Source organism: Mastigoproctus giganteus, chromosome 8, assembly GCF_048544385.1.
Source record: "Mastigoproctus giganteus isolate SK-2022 chromosome 8, ASM4854438v1, whole genome shotgun sequence".
NCBI classification, from domain to species: Eukaryota; Metazoa; Arthropoda; class Arachnida; order Uropygi; family Thelyphonidae; genus Mastigoproctus; species Mastigoproctus giganteus.
In genome coordinates, this window is record NC_143582.1 from 231,181,460 (window position 1) to 231,198,877 (window position 17,418).

The 17,418-nt window shown below is 39.5% G+C and overlaps 1 protein-coding gene across 1 annotated transcript in view; it reads right to left on the reverse strand.

Moving 5' to 3' along the window:
• The window catches only part of LOC150082411 (glutamate [NMDA] receptor subunit 1-like), a 514,944-nt gene that overhangs the window by 73,535 nt on the left and 423,991 nt on the right, over positions 1-17,418 (reverse strand). The window lies entirely within an intron of this gene.

Below are 17,418 nucleotides of genomic sequence, written 5' to 3' on the forward strand. Positions count from 1 at the left end.
CTTGTTCTCTTCACTCTGTTTTGGTGCTAGATCAGCAAAGCTTTGGGTCCTGTTTCAACTGATAAAGATTATTATTGGTTTGGGTCTGCCATAGCTCTTTCCACTGTGCGAGTCATGTTGTTCATAAGATGTGATTATAGTCAGAGGCTGGAACAGGAATTAAGGTAAAATCAAATGTTGATGGCTTTTTAGCAGTTTTGTCAGCAAGTTCATTCCCCTTTATTCCTGAATGCACTGAGATCCAGCAAAAGGTCACTGATGACAACATTCTTCAATTTGCAGCGTCAATTATCTAGCACAGGGCAAACCTTGTAGGAAGAGTTTTGTGTTGCTGAAATTAAGCTGAGACAGTCTGTGCATACTAGGCATTTTAAAGATGGGTAGAGATTCAGGTTTTCTACAGCTAATTTTATTGCATGGAGTTCTGCAGAGAAGCTACTCTACTCAGGTGGAAGGACAGCCAAAATGACAGTAGAGGGAAATATTGCCGCTGATCCAATGGCTGAATGTGATTTAGAGCCATCAGTATATATTGGAGAAAAATCAGCATATTTATGAATATGCCTTGCACGGACATGTTTCACATTGAGTGTGAGTAGGTCATTTTTTCCCCATTTATGAAGATAAGTATCACAGTTTAGTTGAGTAGGAGCCCGAGGTTGAGAGTAATTCTTTAATTGTTGGCTGTTAAAAATAGAAACATTCCAACTCTGTGTTAGTTCAAGAAGGCATATGCCTGCTGGTCTTATTTTAGTAGATTTATTTCTATACAGGTTTTGCAATGGTGGATCAAAGAGGTATGGCTCAATAGGATGCAGACAGCAGCCTTATATTTTGGCTGCATACTTAAGTAGTAATAGTGTTTTTCTTGCAGAGGTAAAGAGGGGATTCACAAGCTTCAATATATAGACTATGGGTCAGACTATGGGTCAGAGATGTCCTGAAAGCACCAAGTGCAATCTGCAATGTGCTGTGTCGTATAGGATCCGGCCAATGGAATGTACTCTTTCGGGCAGAATCATAGAGTGAAGCACCATAATCCAAATGGGATCTGATCAATGCTCTATAGAAGAACAGCAAAGATGTCTGGTCTGCTCCCTAAGGCAGAGCAGATAAAGCTCTTAGTATGCTCAGCTTTTTGAGACAGGTAATGTGTACAAAATTAATGTGCTCAAAGAAATTTAACTTGCTATCAAGAATAACTCTCAAGAATCTGATCTTAGCATTAGCATTAGTAGAGGCATTTGATGCAAGAAAGCAAGCTTATGCAGCATCAGCCAAAAAAAAAAAAAAAACCACTTCCACTTCACCTCTCTGTTCGTTCGAAATACCTGTCCAGCTGAGCCTTAAGCTTATTTAGGCTATCAACTTCCATGACAAGGGATGGAAGTCTGTTCCACCAACCACCTGCTGGCTAAAGGCAAAATTTCGCACATCTATCCTACATCTGTTTTTCCTCAATTTGAATTTATGCTCTCTCAGGTGATTATTCTGAGCAAGAGGAAGAATCCCATCTTTAGTATTATTAGCCATATGGTGCAAGGAACCTTGAGGTTTATGCTTGTTAGTTATTGGAATGGTAAAGTTTGACATATGAAATTTAGGATCTGTATACAATTTACGCTGATTGCAAAAGTGGATTGCAATAGTTTTCTGCTGTGACAGACAACAGCCATTGAACTCTGCCCAACTTTGGACTTTATTCAGGGGTATCGGCAGTTGCCGTTCAATGGATCTCATGTTCAGAGAATGGCAAGAAACAGAGATCATCAGCATAAAGGTAAGTCTCAACAGTATCGAGAAGTTCTTTTGTGGTGGAATAAATTCTAAAGGCAAAAAGGGTTGCATTCAGTACAGACCCTTGTAGTACTCCTTCTTCCTGTAAAAATGTCATAGAAAGAGAGTTTTGATATTGAACTTGGAATGAACAATTCTGGAGGAAGTTCCTAATGAATATAGGCAGGTTGCTTCGTAGACCAAGAGCATGAAGGTCACTGAGCATGCCATGATGCCAGGTAGTATTAAATGCCTTCTCTATACCTATGGAAACCATGATAAGTGCCTGTGATTGTTTGGGTCAGGTTATTTACACACTCTGCTCACTTCAATTGTTTTAGTTTCTTAAACTAGTGTAACCATCTTAATTTTCATCTAATGTCTTAGATCTATATTCACAGTTCGTGAGGAGTGAGTATCGAAGTGCTTTTTGCTACTATTTCGTCCAGTATTTTCGGATTTCCTGGCAGAATTGCTAAAGTTGAATCGGACCTTGTTGTTCGCCATTGTGAGTACAGTGTGTATTCATTTACCTGTTGGAGCCCACATACTGGGAAAAGTAAGCAGTCAGCTCTTCACCACCCTATTTAATCCTAGCCTGAAGGAACATTCCTTGGTCAGTAAGTACTCTGCTTTTACTTTGTCAGCAACCTTGCCATATCTCTCCCTGTGGTGTTTAGTGAATTTTGGGTACAATGCTGTCAAAAAATGTGCAACCCTGCTCAAGCTGCGAAAAACTTTCCGACTGCCTAATAAAATGTTCATCATTATCATGCCAGCTTCATTTTTGCATTTTTTGTAGTAGCATTAAAGATCTAAAATGGACTGCACAACTTAGGAAATCAAAATGGAGATGTGCACTCCGCCGCAAGAAAAATAGGGATTCGTCAGATACAGCTGACATATTGGCTGCTCCCTTAGTGCACTTGCCTCCCTCCCCCACAGTCTCTCCCTCTAGAATGCTGAATGTTGTTAATGACATCACCACACATATCAATTCCACTCTCAGTGAACCGACTATGAACAGCAAGCTTTTGCCTGGGGTTACTGATAATTGATCTCAAACGGAATCACAGGCTCAAGTCAGCTGCGCTTTTTGCGGGTGTAACACTGAGAAACTTGAAACTATTTAAGGCATTCTAAGAAAACTGCATTCAGAAAACAGCTTGCTAAGGGAACATCTGAGCCAGCTTGAAGATTATCAACGAAAGTCCCTGAACCTACTACAAGGTCTCTTGCCCGTGAACACTAGGCTCCCTTGTCCTGGCCCACTGGAACGTCCATCTCCCACACCTGAATCATCGCTACTACCCAAAACGGATATAGTTACACTCTCTAAAGACAGCGCCTATAGCACCAGGCTAAAATCAATGAAATGGAACTCTGACATTGCAGGCATGAATGGAGCACAGCAAGGCCAGATGCCCGGACCTCAACCGACGCAAGCGTCCCCATGCCAACGGTATTTCAGAAACAGCAAAACCACCTTGATTGGCACAAGAGTAGTTAATACTAGCCTCAGAATATGAGATCACCAAGCCACCAGCAATACTCATGCAAATATCTTCATTAGCAGGCTGGATCTGTTGACAAAAGTTGAAGAAATTCAGGCACTGTTGATGGAACTAGGCATACCCAGTAAGCCTCTCAAAACCAATACCAAGCATCCGTCTTATGCTTCCTTTAGGATTCAGATTGATGGGCCTAATTAGGCCCAATTTGGTAATTGAGCCTAATTAACAACAAACCATTCAAGGCTTTATACACCTCTACCGGCGAGGTGATCTGATAGAGGTGTATAAAGCCTTGAATGGTTTGAGCATGCTCAATGCCGATGAGATTCTTCCTCTTGCTCAAAATAATCACCTGAGAGGGCACAAATTCGGATTGAGGAAAGACAGATGTAGGATAGATGTATGGAAATTTGCCTTTAGCCAGCGGGTAGTTGGTTGGTGGAACAGACTTCCATCCCTTGTTGTGAAAGTTGATAGCCTAAATAAATTTAAGGCTCAGCTGGACAGGTATTTCAAACGAACGGAGGGGTGAAGTGGAAGTGTTTTTTTTTTTTTTTTTGGCTGATGCTGCATAAGCTTGCTTCCTTGCATCATATGCCTTTACTAATGCTAATGCTAACAATACCTCAATGCTGAATACTGGCCCAGAGGTCTGTTGGTAATGCCATACTATGGGACACCAAAGACCAAGAACTTATCAAGCCTGAACCCCATTCCACAACAATGCATAACTACACCAGCATAGCTACCTGTCCTCTCTACAGAGTCTCCCAAATTATATCCGAGAGCAGGTGCAACTTGTGGATGTCTAACATGGAGATGATGAGTGAACATCGGACCGGCCGCATTCCAGTTAGAATATCCAGTAAGAGGGCACATCGAATGAGACATCGATCCAGGGACAAGATTTCAGATCATTATGTGAAAAGCAAATACTGTTCCGAGAGTAATCTCATCATAGTACAACCTTCTGTCGAAGTAAAAATTCAATGTTTCATACAAAACATCAGGAGTTTCAAAAACAAACTAGATGGCCTACTTGATTTGCTTTCCTGCACAGAGTATGACTTCATCATTCTGATTGAAACCTGGCTCAGAGATGAAATGAAAATTGCTGCCTTCACCTCAAATCTTGGCTATCACACGCTGGCTGTTAATAGAATTGGGAGACGAGGTGGCGGTGTAGCAATCTGTCAAAGGAGTTCACTCCCCCTGATTAAGGCCTCCACTTATCCAAGAGGTGACATAGAAGCTGTTCTTGGAATCTACCAAATTGCTAGTTTGTCGATCTCTGTGTGTGCCATTTATTTCCCTCCACTGGTTTCTGAGTATTCTGTCGTTAATCTGACAGCATGGCTGTCATCCACAATTAATCATCGGCAAAAGCTCATCATCCTCAGAGACTTACCTTCCACTGCCAGCCACAAAGAAGCTCCTAGATACTCTGTCATTGAACATGTTGGAAATGGGCATTGGTCTTATTCATGTTCCTCCCTCACACGGTGATGCCACACTGCAGTGCATCTTCTCAAACTGTTTAGTAAAGGAAACCCTGACCATAACTGAGAACTTCCTCCCGTCCAATCACGATCCGATTGCTGCGATGATATTTCTGCAGGCACCTAAGGATGAACGTACACAAGTACAAACTACAAACACTGTCAGGAGAGTATACAATCCAAAATACATCAACATTGGAAAAGTTACTACCCTTTTCCAACTTTACCCATGGAACATACTGGCTGAGCTTAACATAAATGAGGCTGTCTACTGGCTTTTGAGATGGATGGAATTCATTGCAAGGTCTGCAATGTCCAAAACTGCATCCTTAGTCCCCACTCAAAGCCACGGTGGAATGACCTCCTGACTAAGGCCTTTAGGGAAAAACAAGCAGCCCATGCCTCTTTCAAGGCCTTCACAAGAGTCATACGCCAAATTCTCCAAAGCAAGGACAGATTTCCAGAAGAGTAAACAATTTGCTATTAACAATTTCATGAACGGCCGGCTATCCAGGGGAAACATGTGTGGTCCACTAGTCATACTTGCACCCCTCTATCTTTAGATGTCCAGGAATGGTGTGAGCATGTGCTGCGTTTTAAGCGAGATCACCGTGGGTCCAAAGCATATCCTTGGAATGAAGCATTTAATGTTTCCTCACCTTCTAGTAATACAGAAATTTCCAAAGAACAGCTAATAAAAATAATAAATTAATAAATTAACGCAATACCTCTTTTTAGTCTAAAAATTACTTCTTATTTCATCAGCAAAGCGCTCACTCAACTCTACAACAAAGTACTCAAATTTGCACAGGTGCCTTCAAGCTGGTTATCATACAGAGTCGCAGTTCCAAAAAAGCCTCGTGCGAAAAGACCGGCTGACTTCAGGCCAATATCAATTGCCTCTCCCTTCCTGAAAGGCCTCGAGAAGTGCATCTATAATGATGTAGCACTCGCAATCTTTGCGCATAGGCCAGAACATACCCATTATGCCATGCCTAATAGATCTACTGTAACCTGCCTATGGTCATTATCACAGAAAATACTTCGCGCCTGGAATGACAACGGAGATCTTCACACCATTTATCTGGACATGAAATCTGCTTTCGACTCAGTCCAAATAACACCCCTTCTTGCCTTACTTGAGAGATTCTAAGGGATATCCAGAAATATGCTCGAGATCCTCAATAATTTGCTATCTAGGAGAATGCTTCACTTTAAAGGCGATGGCATTACAGTCACTAAAAGTGTCGAAGTAGGGATCCCACAAGGTGGTTCTCTCTCAGCCTTGTTATTTGCAGCAATATTCGTTCCACTAATGGATCAAATTCCAGCTTTCCTATCGTATGCTGATGATATTGTTTGCTATTTGCCATGCAAATGCCATGTTGGTGATTCACAAGAAAGACAAACCGCCTCTGAATCTGTAAACAGCTACCTAAATACATTCTGTATGTATGCTAAATTTTTTGGCCTGTCAGTCAATCCAAAGAGTCAAACTATCTCATCTTTACGCCAAGTCGAATGACTTCTTCTGATACTGCATCTTCTATACTTCCGGCATTAGCAGGAAGTGTTCTGACTCCCACAGACAGTGTCAAATTCCTAGGAGTTATCCTTGATGCCAACCTCACCTATAAAAAACAAATCCAAGCTCAGTATTCCAAAACCCTGAGAGCGTTCTGGGGAATGAAAATTGATCTGTGCAAAACACACAATAAGCAAATAATCAAGAAATACCTTGCAACTTACTTCTGTAGTGTACTCTCCTATGCCGTGGAAGTTTGGTCGGCGGCACCACCCACCAGCCTCAGGAAACTATGGGGCCTCGAATTCTGGGTGCTGAAGTGGGCCAATTTGTGGTCGCACCAGATCTACACAACATCTAAATCTACTCTCTGTTGCAACCTGCAATATATGCCCATAGTCCACAGAGCCCACGTGCTAAAAATAAAATCATTCCTTCATCTGTACTCAGCTAAGCAGGATCACATCAACATCTGGAACACGGTTGGTTGGCGTTTGCCAGGCAGACATCTCCATAGTACCCCTTTCTTGTGCTCAAGACTCCAGCAGTTAAAGAATTTCAAGAGACACTTCCCTAATGTGACTCTGGACACTCTCAACTCGCTCAACATCAACCTGTGGATAAGGCATATCGCGATGGCATCTTGTCCTATCTTGCTGTTTGTAAAGGACATTTATGTAAGTGCTGATCTTAGTTAGTTAACCGATGTCATTTCATGTTCTGCTCAACTTTTAGTCCTTTTTCGCTGTAATTTGTAGTCCTTTTTCACTGTAATTACTACTTCATTTTTACATTTTGATTATCATCTTTGCTTTGATCTATTAATTATTATTTAGTTATTATTATTATTTATTTATTTATTTTTTTATAAAACAAAATCACTTGCATAAACAACAAATTGTAAGATTCCTCTGGCTTTCTGTGTAAGGAATCACTATTGTATAAAATTTATGTTAATAAAGAATATTATTATTATTATTATAACAAAGTTTCCCAACTGTTCATTTTTCACAAAGACATTGCAAATTGCAGATTCAGCCTTGATCATAAGATCTAAGGAGGACTTGTTCTGGAGAAAGCCTTGCTGATTATTACTCATTAGATGTGGTTCAATTATCCAAACAAGTCAATTAGTATTAGCATTAGCATTAGTAGAGGCATATGATGCAAGAAAGCAAGCTTATGCAGCATCAGGCAAAAAAAAAAAAAAAAAAAGGATCATTTATGGATTATGGATCATTTTTTCAAGTAATTTACCGAAGCAACTGGAGAGGGAAATTGACCTGTAACTGTTAGGACTAGTAGGATCTTTTCCAGATTTCAAAAAGGCCAAAACTGTGGCATGGTGCCAAGAGGTGGGATAAAGGTTTTCCAGAAAGATTCAGTTGTAGAAGACCAGCAGTATTTGTAAATTTTTTTTTCTTCAAGATGTTGTAACATGATAAAATAGATTCAGTTTGACCCAGCAGAATTGTTGTGTGTTGTTTTGATAGTGTGTAGAAGTTCAGAATATTGAAGTGGCTGGTTATATGGAAGGAATACAGAGGTTTGAAAGTTGATGAATACCTGTTCAGTTGTGGTCTTAATTTTCTGAAAATCTAGAGAGTAAGTTTGAAAAATATTGGTGAAGAATATTGGTAAAACTGGTGAAGCATTACTTATTCAAAGCAGTGCAGTACCTTGGCAACTCATTGTGAAGGTGATCACAATATGAGATATGAAAAAATGATGCATTCATACCACCTGGGTAGTAGAAATGATGGAAGTGCCATACTCATGCATAAACAACCTCTTTCATAGACAGTAAGTTGATGCCACTGAAACTTGGGCAAAGGTTTTGCTGAAGGCATTTGCAGTGTCCTCAGGAGCAGAGAGTTCTTGCCCATTCCATGAAAGAATTGGTGAAGGTATGGTTGGAAACTTGCTGGAAATCTGCCTAATTTTCTTCCATATTAACTTGGAGTTAGTGTTTCTGTTTATGGTAGAGGTGAACTGAATCCAGGAATTCTTCTTGGCCTGTCTTTGAATGAGATGTGTTTTTGCCTAACTTCTTATAGTTAATAAGATTAACTATAAGTTAATCTTATTAACTATGTGATTGCTGAGCTACGAAATAAATTCCATATGCTTTATTTTTTGACTTCTTTGCTTTTGTGCATTCTTCATTCCACCAATAGTTATGCCGCTGTTGAGACAGGGGATTCAACAATGGAATTGAGCATTTAGATGATAGATGTGACATGATATAATCTCTGGCTTCATCTATTAGTTGTGCTTGTATAATGTTTTTTCATCCGGGTTGACAGCTGATTGAAATTTGACTCAATTGGCTTGAGAGAATTTCCATTTCGTTCACTGCCCATGGGGTCATTTATAACAGACTATTCCATGATTGGAAACAGAATCGGGGGGAGCATATCAAGAGATCAATTGCAGATGTTTGTCCAGTTGGTAATTGTATGCCAGTGGGTGCACCAGTATTAAGAATGGTAAGGTTTTGCTTATCTACAAAGGTTTCCATCAGTCAGCTATTGTCTGTCCAATTTAGTAGATCCGCACAAGAAGTGGTGGCCATTGAAATCTCCCAGAAGACTGATAGTGGGAGGTAAGTGTATTAGAAGATGTCTGTAAGAGAAAGTATGACTTGGTGGGAGATAGATTGATACAAGTGTTAGAGCAATTTGGGCTGCCAAAAGTACGGCAATAGTGTCAATTTCAATTTGCTTGGTTGGGATCTTTGAGCTGACCAAGATGGTCACACTCCCATGGGCAGCATTTGAAGTATTGTGATCTTGTCGATAGATAGAATAGTTCTTTATGGTGGTAGAAATTTGAGAAGTTAGACAGGTTCCTAGAGACAGAAACCAACTGGAGAGGAGTGGTTAATTAACTCTTGAATATTGTTAATGTTGCTATGAAATCCTCTATAATTCCATTGTAAAATATAAGTCATTACTAGTGTTTAGTAAAAGAAGCTGTATCTGACTGTTTTCCTAATGTGACTGGCTTGTGGCATTCAGGCTTTGGTTTGTCTTTTTTTGAGAAGAATGGCCGACCGGTGTCTATATCTTCTTCTACATATTTCTAGGATCGGGTCTTCCTGTCTGAACAGGCCAATTGTATCCATGGATGTGTCTTGCATATTCTTTTTTAAATTTGACTTCAATTATTTGATGTAGTAGCAATCATTGGAGGAGGAGGAGGAGATGTTGCTGTTACTGCAAGAGCAGTATTGCTTGCCTGGGTCAACTGCTTAGAGATATTGGACTTCCGAGCCCAGTTTGAGATTGAAGTGTTTGAAGGAAATGTAACATCAGTTTGGGTGGCCAATGATTGATATTTTTGTGCACTACTGCAATATGTATATTTAATCATACTCGGAGCATATAAGGAATTAATTTCCTTGCTGCTTGAAAACCCCAGGGGCTCACATCTGGTGAGTATGGGCTTGGCACACCCAGGGTCCTGAGCTGGATATCATCATCATTCTTCTCTTTCTTGGTGATTCCCTTCTACTTCTGACTCTCTCTCTCTCTCTCTCTCTCTCTCTCTCTCTCTCTCTCTCTCTCTCAGGGTAATTCAGAAATTTTTTTTGGCTGGTGCAGCATAAGCCTCAGGCTTCCTTGCATTATATGGCTAGTAATACAAGTAATAGTAAGTTTACTTTATTTTCAATCTTATATTTCACAATTTTCTTTTCAGTTTTCCATCTGTTGCATGTCCTAGAGTAAGCAGGATGGCTGCCTTTAAAGTTGGGGCAGGTTGTTTTTGTTGTCAAACAGCCACTTTGAGTGTGATCGGAGGACCCACAGTTGGAACAAACTGGGCTTACTCTGCATGCTGTTTGAGAGCAGCCATAATTTTGGCACTTATAACAACTCAGTGGATTAGGAATATAGGGTTGAATGCAGCAAAGAATATAATCTGCTTTCGTCGATAAAAGTAGGCTGGGGTATTAAAGGTGAGAATATTAGAATAATATTCTCACCGTGCAAGTGTATTGGCCTTTTTAATCATGATTCTTTTCACTGCAATTACATTTTGCCCCTGAAGCACTTGAGTTATCTCCTCCTCCTCAGGGACATTCAATAAATCCCAGCTGGATATAAAGGTGTTATACCTTTAGATGTGTTTAGGGTTGCATGGGGAGAAAGGTTTACTGGAATTCCAATAAAAGTTGTAAATTTTAGTAGCTATTCCGAATATTTCCGGCTGATAGTTTTTACTAGAAGGTCTCCTGATTGCAGTCTCTTAACTGTCTTAGGAGATCCTGCAAGGCTTTCCAAGGAGTTTCTGGATAAGGAATGGAGACAGTTTACTGAGAGGCTGATCTGCAAGAGAGTGCATTATTAGCAATGCAGGAAAATCTGTCGCCGAGGAGTTGGTTTTAAACCTCTTGGGTTGTGAAGTGTCATGTTCGGTTTCTATGTCTGGCTGAGAGCTTGTTGGGTCTAAAGAAGAAAACATTGCGATCCATGGTTAATTCATTTGGCCCTTCGCAGATTAGCTGTTCTGCCAAGGTTTCCGGCCCCACCATGGAGTGAAAGCAGTAGTGTCTGGTGTGTGACCAAGTGAAAAGTAGTAGGTGTTAGTAATAAAACTATGAGAAATAAAGAAAGGTGGCTTTCTTTCTTGCTGTGTAAAAATCATTTTGTAACAAGAGCTGTTATTAAATAAAAAAACTTTTTAGCGAAAAGAATGTAAAAAAAATGTAATTTGCTTGTAGGAAATTAGCATTAGCATTAGTAGAGGCATACGATGCAAAAAAGCAAGCTTATGCAGCATCAGCCAAAAAAAACAAAAAAACTCCCATTTCATCCCTCCATTCATTCCAAGTGCCTGTCCAGTTTAACCTTATCAACTTCCACGATAAGAGATGGAAGTGTGTTCCACCAATCAACTACCCGCTGGCTAAAGGCAAACTTCTGCCATCTATTCTACAACTATCTTTCCTCAATTTGAATCTATGCCTTCTTAGGTACTTAATCTGAGCAAGCAGAAATAGCCTGTCAGCATTGTGCCTGCTCAAACCATTCATGGCCTTATACACCTCAATCAGATTGCCTTGCATGTGCCTACTCTCAAGCTGCTGCAATTTGCAGAACTTAATCCTTTCTTGGCAAGAACACCCCTTTGTTCCTCTCACCAATCTTGTTGCCTTCTTTGCACTTGTTCAAGCAACATCCTTCCTAAAATGAGATCTCCAGACCTGTACACAGTACTCAAGATGTGGCCTGACCATTGCCTTGTACAATAGCATAATCAACTTCCTATCCCTGCTAGCAAAATTCCTATTTATCATTGACAAGACTCTATGACCTTCCATGGCAGCCCATCTGCACTGATCAGCAAACTTCAAATCAGATTGCACAATTACCCCCAAGTCTTTTTCACTTTCCACTTCCGTGAGTGTGGTACCACACAGTTGGTACATTTCTCTTGGTTTATTGCTACCCATATACAGTACTTTGCATTTGTCAATGTTAAACTTCAGTTGCCATTTCTCAGCCCATTTGCCCAACTTATCTAGATCCAGTTGGAGTAGCATACTATCTTTACTGTCGTTAACAACCTTGCCAACCTTTGTATCATCTGCAAACTTGGACATTAAGCCAGATATAATCTCATTGATATCATTGATGAATACATAAAACAACAATGGATCAAGCAAAGAACCCTGGGGAACTCCACTAATAACATTTGTCCAAGAAGAGCAGTGTCCATTGATTACCACTCTCTGTCATCTCCCACTCAAACATCCCTTTATCCATTGTAGCAATGTGCCCATAATACCATACTGCTTCAATTTGTACAGTAGTCCTGAAATTCAAGTATACAATATCAAAATTATTTTTGGCATTCAGTTCCTTTCTGACCACATCATATGATCCAATCAAATTGGTCAGACAAGACCTCCCTTTAACAAACCCGTGCTGTGTCTTAACTATTACTGAAGTCTTGTCTAGATGATTCTGCAATACTTCTTTAACCAGTGATTTCATTATTTTCCCCGGAATACAAGTTACTAACAGGTCTGTAGTTACTTGTGTCACCTTTTGAATCCCCTTTGTGAATTGGTGATACATGTGCACACCTGCAGTCCATGGGGATCTCCTCTGAGTCCAAGGAAGCTCTCAAAATTATGGCTAAGGGTTTGCTTACTTCCTGTGCTGCCTCCTTTAATACAACTGGATAGATCACATCCACCCCAGGTGCCTTCTTTATGTTTAACTTCAACAATTTCTACTCCACTTTGCTCTCAGTTATTACAAAATCACTTAGCTCCCTATTAGAGTTTAATAAATGTCTAGCACTCCCCTCATTCAATAACTCCTCATGTGTGAATGTAGATTCAAAATACTCATTCAGTTTATCAGCTACCTGAGAATGATCATCAATAATCAACCCATCTATGTTAGTGGTCCAATCTGATTCATCCCTTTTGTTCTAGAGCTCACATTAGTACAGAATTCTTTGCTGTTTTTATTTGCATCCTTTGCCAAAGATTTCTTGTAATCTACCTTCGCCTAGCTAACTTCCTTTGTGACTTGATTACAAACTATTTTATATTTTTTAAATTATAAATTATATGCATCCCATACATTTTTCTTCTCTGCCACGAGCCTCATTAATTCATCTGACATCCACCTTGGCCTAAACCTTGAACAGTATTTCTTAGTTGGTATGAAAAGCCTAGTAGCTTCCAAGATTAAGTCCTGAAGACTTCCCATTTAAAATTCAATGTTGGTAACATCATCAGTTGACCTCATTGTATAGAATTTATAAACTGTCTGAGATCCCTATAGTCACCTTTATGAAAGCAAAAGCCCTTCCCTTTACCCTCAATGGTAGATACATCTTTAAGTAAGTCTCACATCAGTACATTGTGATTACTCTCACCCAGTGGTTCTTTTATCTGTAAATTCTTAATCCATGAATAATCACTGCTGATTATCAAATAAAGAGTATTACTCCCTCTGGTTACCTCTCGAACATGTTGCTGTAGAAATCAGTCATCCAGGAAATCCACAAAAGTCTTGCTAGTTTGTGAGTGACCAACCTACAATTTCTAGTCAATATCTGGAAAGTTAAAATCCCCCAATATAAGACATTCTGATTTACTGACCCACTCTATTTCTCTGCACAACTGCTCATTATACTTATCAGATTCATTAGGTCTATAACACACACCTATTCTCATTTTCCCTTTCCTAGTGCTTATGTCACACCAAACTGGCTCAACATTGCATTGTTCACCAATTTCAATTGGATGCACTTCCTTTATTTTATGTATTTCTTAACTGAGGTGGTAGATGACTTTCATCAACCGGTGAAATACCACCACTTTGCTTATTGGAGGCTTGAAGTAGTAAAACCCATGTTTAGTCTCTAGAGCAAAGATTCCAGCATCCCCCTCCTCCCTTCTCCTTCAACCCATGCACGGTACTAAGTACTATACGTTTTGATACCTTTCGTGTTTGGGGGTTTCATAAAAAAAAAAAAAAAAAAAAAAACTAATCACATAACCCCTCCTCCCTTCCTGTCCTGTCTATCCTTTCTGCACACATTTACTCCCCAAATTCCAGTTCCGCACTGCTTATACCTGTGTGGCACAACATCTCTGATATCGCAACAATATCTGCCTTGGATGTCTTGACCAGCACTTCAAACTCATGAAATTTATTAACTATACTTCTAGCATTATTGTACATGCAAGTATACATGCACTTGTTTCTACTCTTAGTTACCCTAACACAGCTCATATATTTACTTGTTCTACTATGACTCCAGCTGTCCTGGAATTCTCTAGCACCTTGCTTTCTAGGCTGTTGCTCATTCTAAAAGAAGCAATGCAAGAACCACTTTTGCCTCTGCCTGTGGCCACTGTTAATCTTTAATCTGTGTATTCCCCCAAGCTAACAGTTTTCTGACACACCTAGCACTCGATAGCAGTAACAAATATTCTTGCACCCTTTCTATTTAAGTGTACCCTATCCCTGTAGAAGTAGTCTCTGCTGTGAACAAGCACAGACCACAGAGAAAAAAAATTTTACCCCATGAGCTTTGCACAATCTCTCCAGGGCTGAACTGATTAACACGGCTCTCATCATATACTCCGTCCTGTCATGTCTGGGCAGAATTGCAGACACTTTCACATTCAACCCTAACTCCTGACTTTTTTCAACATTTACCTGTACTTTTCAGTAAATCTGCAGATCTCTTACTCTTAATGTCATTAATTCTATTGCACTGAAAGCACAGAGAAATCTCTCAGTCACAATCGCTTGGCATCCAGGGCTGTGAATTTATGGACAAGTGAACAAAACATAAGATGATCAGTTTAAGATGAATGTGTGCTGATGGTATGGTAAAGTTCTTATTTCCAATAATAAATTGGTAATAAGAAATTTAACTTGATTATACTTTTGTGAATATTTCTGTAGCTGTTTTTCATATTACACCATTACAGTAATTTACACATTAATGTGTAAATTAAATTTTCTGTTGTAACAGAGTATGCAAGAATAAAGCATCAAAAGTAGCAAGATAAAACAAAAAATTACTTTCTGTAAGAAATCTGTTAGTACTTGACTTAACTTCCCATAAGTTTAATTTTTGTAATAAAGACATGCAGGAAGGTAGCCCAAAGAATCAACGTGAATTAAAAAAATCAGTTACATGATGGAAATGAAGGAAAAATTATTAGCATTGGTTTGTTAATTAGATTTTTCTGTATATATTCACATTTGGACATTCACATAATACAAAAAAATTGACAGGATAATACACTGGTATACAGAGTGTGTTTGGAGGATTGAAGCAATATTTGAGAATGAAGTTTGCAGTTTAATGGCTAATCAGATGGAGCCCCTTTAAAGCAATCCCTTGATACTATATATGATTATTCAAATATTTCTGGAAGCATTCAAATTGAGTACAGATGATTGCAGAATAGATGTGTGGAAATTTGCTTTTAGCCGGCAAGTGGTTGATTCCTAGAACAACCTTCCATCTTTTGTTGTGGAAGCTGATAGCTAAAATAAATTGAAGGAAGAACTAGAGAAACCTTTGGAGGGAATGAATAGGTGAAATGGGAAGTGTGTTGCATTTTTTTTTTTTTTTTTGGTTTTTGGCTGATGCTGTATAAGCTTGCTTTCTTGTATCGTATATCACTACTAATGCTAATGCTAACAGATGGAAGTTTGTTCCAGCAATCAACCACTGCAGGCCAAAGGCAATCTTCCACACATCTATCGTGCAACAGTCTTTCCTAAATTTTAATTTATGCCCCCTCAATATGCATAGTCTAGAAAGAGGAAGATTCCCATCACCATTGAGCTTGCTCAATCTGTTCAAAGCCTTAAACATTTCAATCAGGTCACCTCACAGGTGCCTAGTCTCCAGATGCTGCAAATTGCAAAACTGAAGTCTTTCTTTGGCTAGAGCACCAATCTGTACCCCTTACCACTCTCGCTTCCCTTCTCTCATTAGAACAGCTCTACAGCTTTCCTAAAATGAGGCCTCCAGACCTGTATGCAATACTCAAGATGTGGCTTTACCATTGCCTTATACAATGGTATAATCACCTCCTCATCCCTGCTAGCAAAATTCCTGCATATTATAGACAAAACCCTATCAGCTGTCCTGGCGGTCTGTATGGACTGTTCAGAGAACTTCATATCTGATTGCATGATTACCACCAGGTTTTTTAATTTTCTACTAACCTGAACATAGTACCACACAGTTGGAACTTTACTCTGGAGTTACTGTTACTCATATGCAATGCTTTCAATTTGTCATTGTTAAACATCAATTGCCATTTCTCAGATGATCTGCCTAACTTTTCTAGATCCTGTTGCAGTAGAATATTGTGATTACTGTCATTAAACACACAGCCAACCTTTGTATCATCTGCAAACTTGAACATCAAGCCTGATATGCCTTTATAAAAATCATTAATAAATACAGAAAACAACAATGGGCTTAAAAAAAAAACCCTGGGGAACTTCACTAATAACTTTATTTCCTGAAGAGTAGCATCCATTGATTACCACTCTCTGTTTTCTCCCACCCAACCATCCCTTTATACATAGCAGTAACTTGTGTTTAATGCCACACTGTTCCAGTTTACACAGCAGTCTTTTATGTGCAACAGCATCAAAAACTTTCCTGAAAACCAAGTATATAATATTAAAATTAGTTTTTCTATCAAGTTACTTTGTCACTGGATCATAGCAAACAATTAAATTGGTCAGTCAAGATCTCCATCTAACAAACCAATGCTGCGAATGAAGTATAACTGTAATCCTGTCTAAATGGTTACACATTATTTCTTTATCCAGTGACTTCATTATTTTGTCTGGAACAGAAGTTAGGCTAACAGGTCTGTAATTACTAGTATCACCCTTCAAACCCCCTTTATGAATTGGTGCTATACTTGCACATCTCCAGTCCACAGGGACCTCTCCTGAACCCAAGGGTACACTCAAAATTATTGATAAGGGTTTGCTTACTTCTTTTGCTGCCTCACTTAATAGCATTAGCATTAGCATTAGTAGAGGCATTTGATGCAAGAAAGCAAGCTTATGCAGCATCAGCCAAAAAAAAAAAAAACCCACTTCCACTTCACCCCTCTGTTCGTTCAAAATACCTGTCCAGCTGAGCCTTAAACTTATTTAGGCTATCAACCTCCACCACAAGGGATGGCAGTCTGTTCCACCAACCAACCACCCGTTGGCTAAAGGCAAATTTCCGCACGTCTATCCTACATCTGTCTTTCCTCAATTTGAATTTATGCCCTCTCAGGTGATTTTTCTGAGCTAGAGGAAGAATCCCATCAGCATTGAGCATGCTTAAACCATTCAAGGATTTATACACCTCTATCAGATCACCTCGCTGGTGCCTAGTCTCCAGACACTGTAATTTGCAAAACTTAAGCCTTTCCTCGTAAGAGCACCCCTTTGTTCCATTCACTAATCTTGTTGCCCTTCTCTGTACTCGTTCCAGCAGCTCTACATCCTTCTTGAAATGAGGCCTCCAGACCTGTATACAGTACTCTAGGTGTGGCCTGAGCATCGCCTTATACAATGGAATAATCACCTCC